At 38.7% G+C, this 21552-nt stretch overlaps 1 protein-coding gene and 1 long non-coding RNA gene across 7 annotated transcripts in view; one reads left to right on the top strand and one right to left on the bottom strand.

Moving 5' to 3' along the window:
- Positions 1 to 1214, top strand: part of LOC110217333 (uncharacterized) — a 184954-nt gene extending 183740 nt beyond the window's left edge. Inside the window, exon 5 of the long non-coding RNA XR_013486809.1 lies at positions 817 to 1214. This is a non-coding gene — a long non-coding RNA (uncharacterized LOC110217333). The remainder of the gene's footprint in view (positions 1 to 816) is intronic.
- Positions 1 to 21552, bottom strand: part of FRMD4A (FERM domain containing 4A) — a 767521-nt gene that overhangs the window by 259128 nt on the left and 486841 nt on the right. The gene's annotated exons all lie outside the window — the stretch shown is intronic.

The raw sequence follows: 21552 nt of genomic DNA, 5'->3' as shown, positions 1-21552 counted from the left end.
TACATACACATCTCTCTTCAGAAGCTGGCTTGTCTAAAGATCACCTCATTGCAAAAGGGTTAAGTGTGTATAAATTTAATGCAGTATCTTATTCACACATTCTTAACTTTTTCAAAAGCACAGGAAAATTGGTGTCTGAAGGTCTTAATAGTGCCACATAAATATTTTATCACAGTAATAAAAATGATGTGTCTTTCCCTCAAGTATTAGCCAACATTTAATACTCTGTGACTTTGATAAAAGTCTGTAAGAATTCTGCCACTGAATCCAAAAGCTAGAATTCAGAACATTTACCCCAAGCTCTTCTTTTAATCTGTGCTAGGGGAGAGGGAAATCCTCAAAACAAAAAGCTTTCTATACACTCTCACCTTAACTATCAGCAAGCAGTTTTAGGCAGGTCACTTCCAGGGCATCAAGATGTTAATGTTAGTCCAGTCGTTCCTTTATGAAGTCTAGCCATGAACTTGCAGGGTATAGGCCAGATTCCCCTATGTATTAAAGCCTCCCTTGCAGAAGTGGGAAACAAGCCTAAAGCAGAGTCTGAGCTTTGAACTCTCAAACTTTTTTCAGTATTAAGGTCTTTTTGACAACACCTCTGTGGTTTTCCAACTCAAAAGGTAAACTCTGTTGTTCCATGCTGGACAGAATGAGATGCTCCTTCAACATCAATCAATTTAGAAAAAAGACTTACTAACCTAGCGTGTATACAAATAATGAATGACCATCTGCTGGCTTTGTCTTGGTTGCTAGGCATACTGAAATTTCTTTTGAATACCAACAATAGTAAAATAATACTAGTTTCCTTTTCATTTTCAGCTACTCAGGTACAGTTGGAGCTCTGACATGGCCCTCAAAGGAAATCCTTTGGAAAAGAAGTCTTCTTATAAATATCAGCTGGTTACCATTTCAACCATAAATTGTCTTGCTACAATATAATTCTATAACAAGCAGTGGCACGCCAAGCCCACTATTGTTCTATAGGATATGTAGGAAAAGTTATTTTAAAAATTGTGTTTCTACCCTTCTGTGTTATCTACTTTGCTGTTAAGACATAATACTCAGATCTAAGGTGGCCATAGAAAAGTGGCCTAAAGAGTGATTTTTCCTTTTATTTCAAGTAAATTATTTTAAATAGTGCAAATACTTATTATTGCAAGGAAGGACTTCTCTCTAGAGTCCACTACCAAAAATAATAAAAATGAGAAATTATGATACTTTTATGTGTAGCAATTTCATAATTCAAAAAAGACTGAGTTTCCTAGCTGTTTGTGTTGATTGCTTTTTCTGGACAAGATTACAAAATGTAAATAGATGATATATTAAGACTTTCTTTAAAGTGTTTTTGCATAGACCTTGTAAAGTCTAGATCCACCTATGTAGAAAGACTTAATAGAGTTTGGGGTCTGACATATCTCAGTTGTGTTTTACCAAGAACATATCCACCTCACTTCAAAAAATAAACCATCCTCTTGCTTATTTGCTCTTATATTTAGATCTGGAAGAAATTGAGAGGTTATCTAGTCTAAACTCATTTTACAAATGAGGAAACTGAGTCCAAGAAAGGTCTGGTGAATTGATCTAAATTATGCAAGTGAAAGGGGAAAGGATTTGAATTCAGGCCCCTTAACACACTCTACTCATCATCCTTCACAAGACGCCCCATTTCTTTTTTTCTTTTTTTTTTTTTTGGTTATGGCCTACTCCTTAGATGTCCCCTTTTCCTTGAATTCCACTACTTATATTTCTGATTGAAATTGAATCTGGCTATGAAAATAACCTCACAACTTATATTTATATAGTACCTTTATGATTTATAGTTTACTTTGCTTTCACATCAATTATAGAATTTGATCTTTAAAGTAGCCTTGGGCCCTGGAGTTAGGAGGACCTGAGTTCAAATATGGCCTCAGATACTTACTAGCTGTGTGATCCTGGGCAAGTCACTTAATCCTGATTGCCTTCAAAAAATAAAAAAACAGCCTTGGATATTGGAGAAATCAGTCAATGGGTGGAGTAAAATTCCTAAAAAATAAAACAACTACAGCTATCAGCTCTGCTATTATACTTCTTGGAGTTCCTGATGCCAAGGCATCAGCTATGGCACTATAGCAATGTAGAGCAATGTATATGAGCCTATAAGTTAAAAAACCTATTTGGAAGGCTATCTAAGCCATCAGTATCAAAAAGAGGGAGTGACATTTGTGCTTAGATGCACATAACAAAAATTAAAAATTAGCTCTGGTCTCTACTTCTTGGAACTAACTCATCACTGCTGTTTTTGACAATACATCTATAAGAGGCAATGATGTACAGAGAAAAACACAAAGCACTTACATTAAAGAAATAGGAAAGTGAATCCAACTTTTCTGCTTTGTCATTCAGGAAAATCTAGTAATTAATCATTTATTAAAAAGTAAGACTAGCCACCTCAATTTTTTTTTTCTTTAAAATTGTAAGACATCACATTTCATGATGAGAAATGGAAACCTCAAAGCATCCAAACTGTCTTCTAAACACAGAACCTTCAGTTCTTCAGCACCTGGTTTCCATACACTGTCCATTAAAACACAGTTGACACTGAACACTGTGGCAAGACCAGAAGTCTTGGATCAGCAACTCAAACTCTGCCACTTAGCCCAATCAAAGCAATTTTCAAAAGGAAATTCAAAAGATGTGATTAAAACTTCCTAGCATATTGCCAGAGCTTCTACTTCTAACTTTCCCTCTCACAATTCCAACTTCCTTCTTAGCAAAATGGAAATACAAGTAAAGTAGGGACTCATCTCTTCACAGACTTTTGGGGTATGTATAAGTGGGCTAATATGGAACACAATTTGTAAATGATCACAATGAAGCTTATAAACAAATGGATGTACAAATATAAAGCAGCCATGGATCTTAGGAAATTAAGAGCCAATGGTAAATACACGACCCTATGGAAGATTTTGGCCAAACTTGTAGGAACACTGAAGATATTCAGGAAGTCTTGCCCACACTATCAGAATGATATATTACCTGATGGCAAGTGATACGCCATTGATGTAAGATGATAGCAGATTGCTATGGGAGTTAGATAGGGAGGTTACAGCATGGGCAGTAGGCACCATGATTCTGGCTTTGAGTCTAACTTGGCTTTGTGACCTCTGGCAATGTTTTTCTGGTACTCTTAGACACAGCTCCAGGCCCGGAGGCAGCAAGACCCGAGTTGAAACCCAGCCTCACACATTCACTTAGCTATGTGACCCTGGGAAAGTTGCTTAACCTTTGTTTGCCTTAATCTGCTGGAGAAGGAAATGGCAAACCGCTCCAGTATCTTTGCTGAGAAGACCCAACACAGGGTCACAAAGAATTGGAGACTGAAAAACAACAGCAATAGAAACAACAGATGATCTAAAGGCTGTTGTGTCTGAAGGGGTGATCACTTTTAGTCGCTTGGATTTGCTGCTGTTGGGGACACCATGCTCACTCAGGGGACACATCACAAGCCTGCTTTACATCTTCACATTCCAAGAGCAGAGAAATCAATTCCAACCCTCCACAGATGGAACAGCGGGGCAGAAGGTCAGCAAACATTAACAATTACTCCCAGGGCCTGTAGCTAAGAAGGGAAATGGTCAGACTTTGGGGACTGAAGCAAGCGGCCTCCATCAATAGATTTTTATGTGATCCCTCAGAACAGAAACTTAGACCAGACACGGAGGTGAGTCAGGGTTGTGGTAACGGAGAAGGGTGGGGTTGGGAAAGGAGGAATATTACTTCTTCCTTATAACAATGAATACCATTGTAAAGAAGATGGTGACCAGTATGCTTGATTGCTACCACACAGATGTGATGACTATCACAAATGGAAGGTCAAGATTCTGTACTGAGTGTAAGACCAGTGCACAGAACAATGACTTAGATATTTACCTTTTCCTGGACCAGCAAGCCCGTGACCTTTTGACGTATAGGTCCTTGAAATTGGCCCTTCATTAAGACAACAATAATATTAACCAATATTTATGTAGCACTTTAAGGGTTGCAAGGCACTTTAAACATGTTATTTCATTTGATCTTCCCAACAACCCTGGGAAGTAGGTGTTATGATTATCTCCATTTAACAGATAAAGAAACTGAGGCTGGAAGAAGTTGAGTAACTTGTCCAAGGTCACACATCTAGTAAGAATCTAAGGCAGGATTTGAATACATCTTTCTGACTCCAAATGTGGCAACCTACACTATTCCATGCAGTAGTAACATTTCAGTGACTGTCATGAGCATTCCCACATGTAAACTGTAAGCTCTTGGAGAGTAGGGGAGGATATCTCCCTCAGAAACTAGAACAGGTCTTTAAACACAAGAGGAACACAAGATTTAGTGTTAGAAGGGCTCTCATAGATGATAGAATCCACCTTCCTCATTTTACTGATGAAGAATTTTGTACTCAGAGAGGTGACTTACTCAAGGTGATGCAGGTACTAAATAGCTTGTTCAAATCTAGTTCTTTGACTTCAAATCCGATCAGGTTATACCACATCTTTAAAAATAATGGTTGAATTTGTAAATAGTGGAAGTGCTAATTTCTAGCTTTTAAGTTCCTGGAGGGAAGTGAGATTGTGTGGACCTAGTTGGATGCAGAACCATTGTCAAATATGAATGTAAAAGATCATACTTAGGCCAGCTAGGTGGCACAGTGGACAGAGCACTGGCTCTGGATTCAGGAGGACCTGAGTTCAAATCTGACCTCAAACACATAACACTTATTAGCTGTGTGACCCTGGGCAAGTCACTTAACCCCACTGCCATCATACTTCTTTGACTGCATTTAACAGCATCCTCCAGAGATATTCATTCCTTTATATCCATATGATATTCTTTCTATACTCTGACTATATCCAGGCCATAATATATAGGTTTTGGTGGGGTTTTTTCCAATCTAGGTTTAATGCTGCCAACATTGTGATTGAAGACAGAAGAATTAAGCCAATCAGTCTTAAAGTATTTAGTATCTACTAGATACTAGTAGGGAGGGGTATAGTTAGGGAATCAAAGAGTGAAAGGAGATTCCATAGAAGGTATACTATATTGCTGAAAGAACTAAGTGCTGAAGTAGATAGAGTGTTGGACCTAGAGTCAGGAAAACCTGAGTTCAGATTTAGCCTCGGACACTTACTTAACTGTGTGAGCTTGGTCAAACCACTTAGCCAGAATCATAACAGTTACCTCACAGGGCTATTGTCAGGATCAAATGAGATAACATTTCTAAAGCAATGGTTAATATTTCTAAAGCTCCATAGTACCTGGCACATGGCAGGTGTTCATTAAATGCTTGTTCCTTTTCCCTTTCCCTTCATCAAAGGATGGTTGATGAGAAGGAAAGGGATTATAGGATCATAGCCCTTGACTTGGAAGGGACCTTAGAAGAGATCTAATCCAATCTCTCTCCATTTTATCTTCATTTAACAGATGAGGAGACTGAGCCTAAAAAAAAAATTAAGTGACTCATCCACACATCTAGTGAGGATTTAAGGCAAAATTTGAACACATCTTTCTGCTCTTTGACAGTGGTTACTGCAATCATTTCTATATCACTCATAGAGATCTATATGACTCATTTTACAGTCAAAGAAACTGAAGCAAAAGGAAGTGACTTGGCCAAGGCCACATGGGTAGTAACCTCAAAGCAGACATTTGAACCAACTCCTGAGGCAGAGCTGTACCATGTTTCTTCTCTGATCAGTTTGAAAATGGGTAAAACTCAGGACAGTGATGTTTATCAAAAAGTCTAGGCTGTAGGGCAGGAAGCTAAGAATAACTTAAAGGCAAAGGGTAGAGGCAGTTAATCAATAGCTCATTCAATCTTTCATCTTCAAGGCAGCTAAGTGGTGCAGTGGCCCTGGAGTCAAGAGGACCTGAGTTCGAATCCTGCCTCAGACACTTATCTGTTGTGTGACCCTCAGCAAGTAATTTAACTAACCCCAATTGCCTCCCCCCAAAATTTTTATCTTCATCTGATTTACAACAATTAATTTTACTTGAGTAGCTTATGTGTGTGCATATGTATACACACCCACACATATTCACATACATTTGTAGAAAAAAGCTAAGTGGCATAAAAAGACAATTTTAAAGCTTATATGTAGAGCAAGAACAATCACTGCTTGATACTTATAGTATAATGTAAAATTTTTTTTTTTGGTTTAACTTTGTGATATCATCGGTACAGGAATTCCCTGTGTGGATATTCCTGGTGTGGAAACTCCCTCCACTAATGCAAATTGGCAACTCATCAGAAACATACAGTTTTAGAGAAATGTTAAATTACTTCCTCAGGATCACACAGCTACCATGTGTCAGAGGGTGGGTGAATTAAAAAAAAAAAGCCTTCCTGACTCCAAAGTCACACTCTAAATACCACACTTTTATACCACACTGGACAAAAAAAAGAACTATTCAAATTCTAGTTTGCTTCCATGTTTTTTAGCAAGTAAAAGGTGGAACAAATGGGGTTAAGAAGGAATTGGAGTCCAAGACAAATGAAACAATAATGGGAACACACCTACCCAAATTAAATGAATTCAAATTATGATTACACTCCAGAGTCTGAAAAGAATTAACAGAAATGACTCCAGAACCACTGTCAGTAAATTTTGAGAAATCATATCCCACTGTAAAAAATATGAAAACAGTCAAATATTATTCTGAAAAGAGGAAACTATGAGTATGGAAATATATTAACTACTAAGTTCATCAGCCATTAGAAATCAGTGATAATTAGGGGTCAGCATAGCTTCACCAGGGAACAAAAGAATGTTGAAATAGCTTTATTCTCTTTCTGAACAGTTACTAGAACATGGTGGACATAGTGTCACTTAATTTCAGCAAAAATTTTGAGAAAAATCTCTTATGGTGTCTTTTTGGACATGACGAAGTTGGTTATTTTACTTCTTTCTCGAAGAGGACCAAAATGACATTACTACCTTAGAGTCAAGTGACAGTGTGTCTGACTGTGACTGATCAGACCAATACGAGCTTAGAATGCTTCACCACAGGTTGGGCACAAAATAGTCCATGTGAACATTTGGGGCGCATTCTCTAAATTTGTGCTGCTTGTGTTTCTTTTGAGCTACTTCCATTCAGCTTTGCTCACAGAGCACAATGCCTTCTTTAATGAGGGCATGCTATACTGGGCGGTCCTGTGCCAATGATGGGGAGAGGGAGAGACTGAATAAAAGATAAGTGGATCCACAGTTGGCTAAATAACCATATTCGAATATACATTAATTGATGGCAACCTGGAAGGAGGTTTCTAGTGGCACCCCACAGGGATCACTCCTTGGTCTGATTACCTTCAACTAAAAAAATTAATCAATCACTAGATGAAGATGTTCGAATTATAGCTATCAAATCTGTAAAAGACATAAAGCTAGCATACATATACACACATACATACATATTCACATATATATAAAACTTTGCAAATCTTTAAGTGCTACACAAATGCTATGATGATAATTTTATATGTATTGTAAGCCTCTCAGAATCATTGAAAGCATTAGCTTTCTCTTTTTTTCAATTACAAAGAATTATTTTCTCTCCCTACCACTGGAATAAAAGAAAGAAAACCAAAAGTATATTTTAACAAATATGCATAGTAAAGCAAAACAAATTCTTGCCCTGTGTCTAAAAATACATCTCATTCTGCTTCTTGAGTCCATTGCTTCTCTGTCCAAGGGAGATAGAATGGTTCATCAGTCCTCTAATCATTAATCAGTGTTTAAGCCTTCTGAAGTTGTTTGTCTTTACAATGTTGTTGTATTGTATTAAATTGTTCTTTTGGGCCTACTTATTTCACTCTGAGTCACCATTTAAACCTTATCATGCCTTTTGGAACCCTTTCATCATTTCTTACGGCACAATGGTATTCTATTCCCTCAAATCTTCCTTCTACTCATCTTCCTGTATGCAGTGGGGGGTACCATCTCAGCTCTGTGGACCCTGCCTCCTCTTCGGGGAGATGTACATACTTACTTCCATCCCTCATTTCCCACCCACCTCACCATCATCTGCATCTCCATCTATAAAATGAAGATAATGTTAACACCTACATCACAAGGTGATTGTGAAGATAAAATGAGGACATGTATGCAAAGCCAGCCTTAGTGCTGGTTATTTTTATTAGAGGTTCAGAAAGGCTTATCATAGGGTTGGCTGCAGAGTGATGAAATTTTCAGATATACTATCCTCAGACTATTTGATGAGTAGTAGAGAAGTTATGATCTACCCGAGTGAGTTACCCATACTAGAAGAGGTGAAGGAATAATATATATATGATACATAGGCATATTTACATGATTACCAAAGGTAATTATCTAATATAAGACTCACAGGAATGAGAGGGAAGGGAACAAGCATGATTAAACACTTACTATGTGCCAGGCACTATGCTAAGCACTTTACAAAAATTATCTCATTTGATCCTCACAACAACTTAGAGAGGTAGGTGCTATTATGATCCTCATTTTACAGATGAGAAAACTGAAGGCAAGCAGTAGTTAAGTGACTCAGCCAGGGTCACACAGCTAGTGTCTGAAGCTGGATTTTCACTCTGGTTTGCCTGGTTAGAGGCCCAGAGTTCTGCTCTAGCCACTGTACCATCTATGCCTGATCGTGCCTATGACAATCCCTCCTCCCAAACTACATACGTCTCGCATGCGCAGATAAGTACGTCTATTCTTCATGTACTAGAAAGCTACATAACTGCATAACCACACACAGCACACAGCTGACAATTTGTGGTCATTGGTGGTGAGTGCATTCTGCCACAGAAGTAAGCATTGTTAGGGGACAGGTTTTCCTTCCCAGAAATGATTCTGTTTGTGTTCGTTTTGCTCTGTTGTCTTTTGGGGTAAGTGGTACCACACTCCATACATAAGGTCCTTATAGTGATCTTTGCAATCCCCTGAGCCACAGTTTTAAAACAGCTTCCTCAAACCATTCAGGCAGCTAGTCTCCTAGCCATTGTGGTGTCATGAAAGATCACTTTAACGATAACTCACAGTTTTAAAGGCATGTTAAGGTTTGCAAAGCATTTTTCTCACAATAACCCTGTGAGGTAGATAATACAAACATTATTGTACCCATTTTACAGAGGATGAAATGGAGACATGGGCAGGTGATTTGTTTAGGGAATCATGGCTAGTAAGAGCACCAGTGGGGTAGCTAGATTGCTTGGTGGACAGAGTGCTGGGCCTGGAGTCAGGAGAACCCAAGTTCAAATCTGGTCTCAGATACTAGCTATGTGACCCTGAGCAAGTCACTTAACCCTGTTTGCCTCAGTTTCCTCATCTATAAAATGAACTGGAGAAGGAAATGGCAAAACATTCCAGTATCTTTGCCAAAAAAAAAAAACAAACCCAAATGGGGTCATGAAGAGTCAGAGATGACAAACGATTCAACAAAAAAGAGTACCAACAGAGATACAAGTTCTCCTAGCTCTAACTCTAGCATTCTTCCTTTCAGACTTGGAGTCAGAATACCTGAGATCTAGATTCTAAAGCCATAACTCTCGGATAGTTGTGAGGAAAGTATTTTGTAAATTCTATGGTTCCATATAAATGTGAGCTGTTATGATCATTTGGCCATTTCAGAACCTGCCAGAAAATATTAGCACAACCACAATGTGCCTCATTGCCCCAAAGGACAATGAACACAGATTTCTAATTATATCAGATTTGAAAAGAAGCATTACGATCTTTTGTTCTTTTAAGAATATCTTCCTGATGGGAGTCTACCTGCTAAGACAAACCTAGGAACTATATGAACACAACTATAAAACACTTTTCACACAAAGTCAGATCATAACAACTGGAAAAATATTAATTGCTCATGGGTAGGCCAAGCCAATACAATAAAAACGACAGTTCTATCTAAATTAATCTATTCAGTGCCATACCAATCAAACTATCAAAAAAATTATTTTATAAAGCTAGAAAAAAATTGTAACAAAATTCAACTGAAAGAACAAAAGCTCAAAGATATGAAGGGAATCAATGGGAAAAAAATTTGCAAAAGAAGGTGGTCTAGCCATATCAGATCTCAAACTGTATTATAAAGCAGTAATTATCAAAACAATCTAGTGCTGAGTAGTGGATCAGTGGAATAGATTAGGTACAAATTACATTATAGTAAATAACCAAATGATCTAGTCTTTGATAAACCCAAAGATCCAAGCTTTTGAAACAAAAATTCATTATTTGACAAAAGCTGCTGGAAAAACTAGAAAATAGTATGGCAGAAACTAGGTATAGACCAACATCTCACATTGTATACCAAGATAAGGTCAAAATGGGTACATGATTTACACATAAAGGGTGACACCATAAGCAAATTAAGAGAACATGGAATAATCTATCTGCCAGATTTATGGATAATGGAAGAATTTAGGATCAAAGAAGATGCAGAGAGCATTACCAAATGCAAAATAAATAATTTTGATTATATAAAATTAAGAAGTTTTTGCATGAACAAAACCACTGCAACCAAAATTATAAGGAAAGCAGAAAACTGGGAAAATTTTTGTAACAAGTATCTGATAAAGGCCTCATTTCTCAAATACACAGAAAACTGAATCAAATTTATAAAAATACAAGTCATTCCTCAATTGATACATGATCAAAGGATATGAACAGGCAGTTTTCAGACAAAGGAATCAAAGCTATCTATAATCATGTGAAAAAATGCTCTAAATCACTATTGATCAGAGAAATGCAAATTAAAACAACTCGAGGTAACACCTCACACCTATCAGAGTTGCTATTATGACAAAAAAGGAAAATGTTGGATGTTGAAGGGGATGTGGGAAAACTGGGACACTAATGCACTATTGACAGAGTTGTGAACTGATTCAACCATTCTGGAAAGCAGTTTGGAACTATGCCCAGTAGGCTATAAAACTGTGCATACCCTTTGATAACAGCAATACCACTGCTAGGTCTATATCACAAAGTCATCCAAAAAAAAGGGAAAAGGACATATTTGTACAAAAATATTTATAGCAGCTTTTTGTGGTAGCTAAGAATTTGGAAATCAAAGGGATGTCCATCAGTTAGAAATGGCTTAAGATGCTGTGGTATATGACTGTAATGGATTATTATTGTCCTGTAAGAAATAACAAGCAGGATGACTTCAGAAAAACCTGAAAAGACTTACATGAACTGACGCATAGTGAAGTGAAGGGAACCAGAACAGTTGTACACAGTAACAGCAATATTGTTTGAAGAAGAACTGTGAATGACTTAGGTCTTCTCAGCAATACAATGATCCAAGACAATCCCAAAGGACTAATGATGAAGCATATAATCTACCTCCAGAGAAAGAATGATATTGATTGAATACAGACTGAAGCTTGCTGTTTTTCACTTTCTTTCATTTGTTTTCTTTTATTCAAGTCTTCTTTTACAAAATGATTAACATGGAAATGTTTTACACAATTGCACATGTATAACCTATATCTGCTTACTGTCTCAGGCCGGGGGTGGGGGGGGGGCAGGAAGAGGAATAGAATTTGGAACTCAAAACTTTAAATAAAAATGTTAAAGTAATTTAAAAAGAATATCTTCCTTAAATCAGGTCTGAGGCATTATAATACAGAGCAGATCCAAGGAACAGGCTGCTAGATGGAAATCTGGAAAACAATCAGACCCATGAGGGTGGTCAGCCCTCATTCCAGCTCAGAAGAGCATAAAACAAATTTCAAAAAAAAGTTGCTTCAAAAGCACTGGGGCTCTTAGTGTTCTGCATTAAGGACGGATTTTACAGCTACCTTTGACATCCATACAGAGCAGTAAATCTCAGCTGGAGACTGCTGCCCAAATATTTACATAGTTGATTTCTTTGGATATAATTACTCTGGAGCAGGGCTGGCAGTGGCTTCACATTCTTACATGAACTACATTGGCAGATTCTCTCCTCTCCATTCATCTTGTCCGAGACTTTAAACATTGGCTGGGAGAATCCTCTAAACCTTCCCAGACGTTGCTTGGAGACCTACACATGAGACCCTAGAATAGCCTGCTCATGGGTCAGTCTCCTGCTAAATTAACACCAGAGAGTGTAAAACTTTGCAGAACAATATGAGTTTGCTGCCAAAAACATTTTGATTGCATTGGGTGGGTGGGTGCAATGCTGAGCAAATAGAGACTGAAGGGATGGAAGGCAAAAGACAAAGCCCCCCAAAGAGGTGGTCCCAAACCACTGTACCCACTCCCACTCTGTAAAAGGGGTATATATCCTATCACCCTGAACAAATCAGTGTCTTAATAGGCAGGACTCAGGGCCAAGGACAGTTCTAAGACTCTCCAGGGGGACATTTCATTAGTTGGTAGTTATAGAGAGACAAAGATATTACATCTCTCTGTGACTCAGATCAAATACTGTAACTGGAAACAAAACAATTTCTAAAAGATTTTGGCAGGAGGCAATAATTACATTAAATTCACCGAGGATAAAGAAGGAGAGGATGAAAGAGTGTATGGTTTGGGCTGGTTTCACTAAAGAAAAAACAAAGATTTTTTTTCCTTTGTGGTTGGGATACATTTAAAATCCCCAGGTTCTTGCTTTTCACCTCACAGACTTTAACAAATGAGACAAGTGGCAAACTGGAACATCTGCTTGTACCTTTTTTTTTTTTTTTAAACATTGACGAGTGGCAGTGGTATTAACTGACTGAATGAATGAGGGGAAAAAAATCTAATGTTTACTATGTGCTAAGTACTAGTTACAAAAAGAAAAGCAAGATAGTCCCAGCTCTCAAAAAGCTCCCATTCTTAAATGGAGAGAGAGAAAATACAGAGGTCAGCTACAGGGTGGAAGAAAAGGCATAGTAGTTTGTAGGGTACAGTAGCAGGGCATATGGCAGGGTCCCAAGGTCTTAAGGGTTCAGCTGCTGGGCAGATGGCAATGTTCAGGAGTCTAGAGGGCACAATAGCAGGTCATGTAGTAAGGCCCAATGATCCTTAGAGTACAAAGGCAGGGCAGATGGTAAGGCTCTATTTAAGCATTACTGGAATTATGAATTTTTAGGTTCAAGTATGTATAAATAAATAATCAGTTAAATCAATGGATGGATGAATAAATAAATAGATCAGTGAACGAATGAAGACTTACAGCTGGGACTATGATGTACCACATCAGTATAAGAAAATCTGGAAACATTAAATCAGATGGAATCAGGTGCATGACAAAGTTTTTGTTTCTCTCTGGGACCCACAGAATTGAGTAAAAGTCCAATAACTGAAAGATAGCATTCATGAATGAGAATTTCAAACTTCTGTGTTTTGTGGGGAAGGAAGCTACACCTGGTGAGGAAACTCTAACAGTAGATTGGTATTTATTCTACAATTTACAGTTTTAGAAAGGTGTTTTGGGGCACTAAGAGATTAAGTGACGTGTTTTGGATCATAAAGTCAGGTAGTAGTGCCTGAGGCAATACCAAAGCAATCAATCAATCAATAAGTGTTTATTAAGCACCTCCTCTGGCAAGTCAGCCAGTAAGCAAGAGAGGGTATTTGAATCCAGGTCTGGCTGACTTCAAGCCCAAACTCTATTACACTCGACTAGCCAGTCACATGGCATAATGAAAATGGTCTTGGATATGGAATTAAACAACATAGTTTCAAGTTTCCTTTCTGTCACTCTGTGAACTTGGAGGCTTCACTCAGTGTCCTTAGTGCCTCGGCTTGCTTATTTGTAAAATAAGGATAATAATATTAGCGCTAGCTAGTTAGCTCATAAACTTTTATGGAAAAGAAAATGCTTTTTAATATATGATGTGGTATGCAAATACACGCTATTGCTGTCAACACTTATTTCTATTTACATAAAAGGTATCTATAACTTCTCTGTGTGAACTGTGTGATAGGTAAGGCTACAATGAGGATTTTTTTTTTACAGTGAGGATTCTTTAGGTGAGATTCAATTCATATCTCTCTTCCATCTTAGCAAAGTGATTCTCTACTTCCACAGATGTCATTTTGCTCATATGTGATTGTTTTTTGTATGTGAAGCTGCTTACAATTTCTCCACCTGACATAGTACCCTCAGGTGGAAACCATATATGTTGGTGTGACATTTGTCATCATATTATGGGTATGCTAGGCTGGTCCTGCTCTACAGATGTATTTTGAACAAATATAATCTCTGACTTCATGCCACAGAAACTCAAAGAAGAAAAGAGGAGGATGAAACAGGAAGAGGAGATTGCTGACAGGTATGGGCTCCTTAGCTGGGCATTTAAGGCACTCTACAGTGTGTCTCTGACCCACTTTTTCAGCCTTCTATCATAGTAGTATTCCTCATGCCCTTTTTATTCCTACTCACTCTCATTCTCATCTTGCTGTCTTTTGTTGCTGTGCCTTTGTTGAAATAGTTCTTCATGTTTAGGGCTGACACCTAAGCCCATCTCCATCTCTTTGTGTTAAAATATTTTCCTTCTGTCAAGACTGAACTCATCTATCAGCCCTTCCTTGAAGATTTCCCTGATCCACCTAGCTGGCAGTGATCTGACTTCCTTGCAGTTTCTTAGAGTATTATGTGTGAACTTCATGGTACTTATGTTATCTACTTTATATTATGGTACTGATGTACATATCCTTTCTCTCCTCTGAGATTACAGCATCTTGAGGACAGAGATTGTGTCTGATTTCATCTTTGTATCCCTGGCACATAGTACAGTACCCTTTGCAAAAGTGTGTGTTTAATAAGTATTTGCTGAGTTAAAATGGATTGACTTATATGCACTTAGGTGGGAGGATGGAATAATTCCAGGAAAATGCTGAGTAAGAAGTGAATCAAGACACCACAATTTATGGCATCTTCTGAAGAAATATGGTTTTGAAAGGAAAAAAGGGTTGCCACAGAATTGTAGGGATACATTTAGGAAGGACTACGAAAGATGAAGGGTAGCTAGGTAGTGCAGTAGATAGAGTGCCAGGCCTGGAGGCAGGAAGACTCATCTTCCTGAGTTCAAATCCAGCCTCAGACACTTACTAGCTCTATGACCCTGGGCAAGTCATTAACCCTGTTTGCCTCAGTTTCCTCATGTATAAAATGAGCTGGAGAAAGAAATGGTAAACCACTCCAATATCTTTGGCAAAGAAACCCCAAATGGAGTAACAAAGAGTCAGACATGACAGAACAACGATAACTGAAAAATCATCAACTATGGCAAACTCCTTTTACCAATCTATAAGTTTCATGAGGGCAGGAACTGTGCCTATTTATCTTTGCAGAAGGGCCAGCTTTAAATGACCCTCTGTCGATCTCTATCCATAAGTAGGCACTTCAACAAGTAAATAACTTTCTGATAACAAGAAAGAGGAAGAGGAGAGAGGAAGGGAGGACCGTAACAAAGGAATGGAGTAAAATATAAACAAACGTCAAGTAAACGAAACATTTATTAATTGTTATCTATGGGAATCATGGGAAAATTGGAAGTAATAAATGCTTATGAAAATATTATGCCACAGTGAACTGGCCATTTAACAGAAATTGATTAAGCACCTCCTATGTGCCAGGCACTGTGTTAAGCTCTGGGGATACAAAGAAAAGCAAAAACCAGTTTCTGCTCTCTATGAGCTCACAGCCTAATGGGGGAGACAATATGAAAACAACTTCATACAGGATATATTAGAGATAATAAGCAGAGGGAATGCATTAGAATTAGGGGAAATCAGGAAAGGCTTCTAGGAAAAGGTGGGATTTTAGTTGAGACTTGAAGGAAGCCAGGAGGCCCAGAGGAAGACATAGAATTCCATGGTGACTACCGGTGAAAATGGCTTAGAGTCAGAAAAGGGAATTTTGTGTGATAGCGTGAAAAATGATTCTCAGAGTTTCCCCAGATACTCTTCCCCTCCCACTGCTCCCCCACCCCTAGTCAGCTTCCTGCTCTAAAGCTCTATACCAGGCCATTACCTATAATGAGATTGCATTGAGTCTGATCTGGGTCAAACTCCAGTCCAGGCCAGAATTGATTTAATCTGCTCAGGCTTGGGTAGAGATACATTCTTCTGCCTAGACAGCCCAAGGCTTAGGGTGGTCTGCTTGGAGGGTGGTCTGATAAAACAGGGATTTCCTCTGTCAGGAAGCAGAATGATGGCCAGATGAGATCAGACCCTGTTGAAAAGGTATTGTAGGGGGCAGCTAGGTGGCACACTGGATGGAGCACAGGCCCTGGAGTCAGGGGGACCTGAGTTCAAATGTGACCTCAGACACTTGATACTCACTAGCTTTTTGACCCTGGGCAAGTTGCTTAACTCCATTGCCAAAACAAACAAACAAAAACCAACCAAACAAAAGGTATTATACCAGAATTAAGTGACCTAAGTCTTGTACTCAAGACCCTTATTTTAATATGGCCCACCTCTCAGTGTGTTGACCAGTCAGAGTTGATTGGCACCTCTTGGGAACACCTACTCTTCCAAGGACATATAACTCTGTACCCCAACCCCCAAATTAACCAGTTCTGCACGGTAACTCCCATACAATGCATGTCAAGCCAGCTTGAGAGAAATGAAATCATGGACACCCAAACTCATTTCATCTGTTTTCCTTAAAACAAACTCTGTAAGAAGTAGGAACAGCAAGGAGGCCAGTGTCTCTGGGTTACAAAGCACATGGAAGGGAAGAGAAGGGGAAGGAAACAAGCACACTATTAAATGCCTACTATGTGCCAGAAACTGTGCTAAGTACTTTACAAATACCTAAAAACATGGCGGGGCAAAGCATAAGAAGACTGAAAAGATAAGAGGGGCCAGGTTTTGATGGGCTTTGTATGCCCAACAGGATTTTATACTTCATCTTGGAGGTGACAGTGAGCCAGGAGAGTTTTGGGAACAAAGGGAATGATGTGTTCCAACCTTTATTTTAGGAAGATCAGTTTGACAGCTGAGTAGAGTACTGATTGATTGGAGTGGGGAGAGATGTCAGGAAGAGAGAACAACCAGCAAGATATTGCCATAGTCCAGGAGTGATGAAGGTCTGTGCCAGTATGGTTGTGGGGTTAGAGGAAAGAGGCCACGTACAAGAGGTGGTGAAGGTAAAATCGACAGAATTTGGCAACAAATTGGATTTCAGTGGTGAGAGTGAGGGTTTGAGTCTGAGTGGCTTCATGGAAGGTTGGTACTTTCATGGTAAGAGGGTGGTTTGGAATGGGCTAGATAAAGATAATGAGTTTGGTTTTGGGCAATTAAGTGTGAGATGTCTACAGAAGAACCAGTTCAATAGGCAGTTGAAGATGTGAAAGTGGAGGTCAAGAGAGAGGTTAAGGATAGACAAGGAAACATTTCCCTCATAGGCTACACTGTTGAAACCTGGAATCAGGTGGCAACATAATGATAAGTAGCAGAATAACTGACATGTATACTGTGTTTTAAGGTTTGTGCGGTATTTTACATACATTTTCTGATTTGATCTTCAAAGTCACCCTATGAGGAAGGTATTAAAAGTACTGTACCCCTTTTACAGAGGAGGAAACTGGGGCTTAGATGATAATTGCCTTGTCGGTGCTTATACAACCAGTAAATGTCAGAGGCAATATTTGAAGCAAAGTCTTCTTTACCCTAAGCATAGTGTTCTATCACACCATTACCAGTGGATGCTGTGCCCAAAAGAATGTAAATTTTGATCACTAAAACTCTTTTTTTTCCTTAAGAACCCTGCCTTAAAGCCAAATCACTTAGGTTCTCCTAGATTTGCCAACAATAGGTCCTAGGCCAAGTCCTTCTTGGTCATAGTTAGGCTCTGATTGGCTCAGAATGAATGTAAACAACAATTGTTTCTGTTTTGTCCAGAAACCCTGACTGTCTTTCTCTCCTAGATGGATTTTTTTTTGACTTAGATAAAGGAGGTCATTCTTTGTCTCATTTCTTACCTAGCCTTAATCACTGAATGAGCATTGCCTCAGTTAGAGACTTGTTAAAGATCTTAGCTTAAAAAGTCCAAGGTCTTCCACTGCATTCAGGGTCATCTCCAGTCGTCCTGATCTATATCTTGCCACTGGTCCCACGTGGCTCCAAAGGAGAAAGTGAGGCTGATGACTTTGCACAATAACAACATCACTCTAATATTTAAAATTTCTTTCTCTTTTTTTGTTGGGGGGGGTTAGGCAATAGGATTAACTGACTTGCCCAAGGTCACACAGCTAGTAAGTGTTATGTATCTGAGGCTGGATTTGAATTCAGGTCCTCCTGAATCCAGGGCTGGTGTTCTATCTACTGCACCACCTATCTACTAGGCCATACTGGATACCACTGGCATTTGCAAGTTATCTATTGATATAGGTGCATATATTACTGATATATGACAATGACAAACATGTATGTGTATACATGTGCACATACACATAAATGTATACACACATGTAAAACAACTTTATTGCTTTGAGTTCTTTTTGATCTTAGAATTTCTTTCTTGTTTTTGTTTCTTTACTGCTCCCAACATCATCTACCCCAAATGGTAGGGTTTTTTTAAGGTCAGTTGCTACACCTATGAAAGAACTTAATACCAAGAATTATTTGATGCAGTAAAGAATCTCAGAGCGCTGCTTGAATAAAGAAACATCTACCTCTCTTCTGCCACTCATACTATGTGAAATTAATTTTATTTCTTCAAGTATTTCTGGGTTAGGCTTCTGAATTCTGAGGGGATATGGGCCCAAGTTGAAACCTCTGCCCCTGACCCCAAAAGGAATTTGGGTCACATTTGTCTAAAGGCCCTAGAAAACCCTTGAACTGTCCTTGAATTCTCTTACTTGATCAAGGAAACCTCAGAAGGTATAATCCCATCAACTGGCTTTTCCTACACCCAATTTCCCAATTCTCTGTTCCTAGCCCCCCATTGTCTTCCCTCCTTATGGCCACTTCCCACCCTTAATCCTAGCCAGCTTCCATTCTCCCTTGGCTAAGTGGTCCAGGTCCCCTCACACAGTTCCTGAAGACTACTTGGCCACTCCTAGATTGCTTAAAGATACAGTCTTTCTGTATATAAGGTCCATCTTGTCTGCATTAAGGTACTCAGATTCTTATAATCTAGATACTGCTCAGATTTTTACAATCTTGCCAATAGCTCACAGATGCTCAGATTCCTTAAGAGTCTGGCTAATATGACGAATCTTTAATAAACCTAAAAGAAGGCTTGGGTTGAATTCTTTTAGGCAGGGCCCACGTGTCATGATCTCAGGTTCCAGCACCCCTAAACCTCCAGACCTCATCAAATTCTACTTTGCTGTGTACTATCTGTGGGATCTGGGAGAAGTTATTTAGCTTTCTAGGCCCTAGTTCTTCATCTGTAAAACTAGATGGACTAGATCAGAGGTCTCAAATTTGGGGCCAACCAGGTGGTTAAGGAAGGGGACACAGAACTCCTGGCTGACCAGAATAAAATATAATGGGGAAATGTTTAACAAAATAAATAAAAATAAAATGCAACATAGTTAATGCTAATTCGTGGTTTTCTAAAAAGTCAATATGCAGTCTGCAGGGATCCATTTCTATTTTAATTTGATACCACTGGAATAGATGATCTCTAATATCCCTTCCACATTTGTGTTTTCAAAGGAAGGTTATATATTTTACACAAAGGTGTCTCCTAACTTCCTTCTAACTTTCCTAGATTCTAAACTTCAAAGAATCTTGCCTTTGATATTTTGTAGAGATGTGACCAGTGGGACATCATGTGACCCTTGTGACTCCGTTTACTTAGTTGAAAAAAAAAAAGGGATAGGTTTACTTAGTTTGGAAAAAAAAAAGGGATAGGTACCCACTTTACAGAGCTGTTCTGAGGCAAAAATTACATAATATATAAAAAACGTTTTGCAAATTGTAAAGGGCTATAAGATGTCAGTTTATATCATTTTCTATCAATTAATAATCACATATTAGATATTTACTACGTGCACCTTGCTACTAAACTCTGTATGCTCAAAAACCAGCTGTGCCTCTGGTTACTCTGTTTTGCTGAAAATAGCTGAATTTTCCTATTAAGTGGGGTAGGTAAAGTGACTCTCATTATTTAAAGCAGTTGTGACAAGTGATTCTCTAGCCCACACCTGAAGACCCACAGTGATAGTGAACTCACTACCTCCTGAGGCATTCCATCCCACTAACTTTTAGAACTTACATTAAGTTGAAATCGGCTTCTTTGCAGCTTCTGCACATTGTTTCTAGGTCTGTTTCAGAGGCCAAGTAGAACCAATCTAATCCCTTTCCCATATGACAGACTTAAATGCTTGAAGGCAGATATGTCTCCCAAATTTTCTCTTTTCTGGGTCAAAATCTCCAGTTCCAATGTTCAATCTACACAAGGCCATGTTTTATAGTTTCTTCACTAATACCAATGGTCCTCCCCTGGACATGTTCAAGGATGGTCCTTCCTAAAATTCTGGAGCCCAAAGAGGAAAAATAGTCCTCCCTGTGTGGCTTCACTAGGGCTGAGTACTTCAGGAATTTCCTCCCAGATCACTGCCTTGTTGTGGATGAAGGATTTGCATAACTCAATGAAACTATGGATGGGTAACATATTTTATATATTTATTACATTTATATTCTTGAGCTCAAAGATCACTGCAGATAATTACTACAGCCATGAAATTAAAAGAAGCTTGCTTCTTGGAAGGAAAGCTATGGCAAATTTGGACAGCCTACTAAAAAGCAGAGGCATCATCTTGCTGACAAAGGTCCTCTGTATAACCAAAGCTATGGTTTTCCCAGCAGTAATGTATGTATGGCTGTGAGAGTTGCACTATAAAGAAAGCTGAGCTCTGCAGAATCAACACTTTTGAAATGTGGCACTGGAAAAGACGTTCAAGAGTCCCTTGGACAGCAAGGAGATCAAATTAGTCAATACTTAAATTAATTCAGGCTATTCATTGGAAGGACAAATACTGAAGCTGAAGCTTAAATACTTTGGCCACATAATGAGAAGAAGGGACTCCTTGGAGAAGACCCTGACGTTGGGAAAGATGGAAGACGAAAAGGAAAAGGGGACTGCAGAGATAAGATTGATAGATAATAAATGATAGATAATAATAAAAACAATGAACATGAAGTTGGACAGACTTCAGGAGATAGTAGAGGATATCAGGGGCTGGTATGCTACTGTCCATGGGGTCATGAAGAATCGGACATGACTGAACAACAACAACAAACAAACCTCAGGAATAAACCTTTTCCTCTTTCTGGAGATTATATCTATAGCTATGTCTATTAATTCAGCCTTGGCTGCTGTGACAGTAGAGAAGGATCATTAAATTCAGTTCAAACATTGATTAAGTCTGTATGTGCAAGAGACTTCCACACAGTGGGTCCCCATCTTGGAACTTTCCCCATATATTAGGAAGTAACTTTCTTGGTTCTAAGAGTTGTATGCTCAAAAAGTAGCTGGGCCTCTGGTTACTGTGTTCTACTGAAAAATAATTAAATTTCCTCATAGAAGTGGGGTAGGTCAAGTAACTCTTCTCACTGAACTCACATAGCAGTATAGCTAGTACCATCATCTCTATGACCACCTACTGTTTCA

This window comes from Phascolarctos cinereus, unplaced genomic scaffold, assembly GCF_003287225.1.
Source record: "Phascolarctos cinereus isolate Bilbo 61053 unplaced genomic scaffold, phaCin_HiC Scaffold_1;HRSCAF=81, whole genome shotgun sequence".
Lineage (NCBI taxonomy): Eukaryota > Metazoa > Chordata > Mammalia > Diprotodontia > Phascolarctidae > Phascolarctos > Phascolarctos cinereus.
Note: the sequence above shows the minus strand (reverse complement) of the source record. Positions and strands in the feature narration are given on the sequence as shown.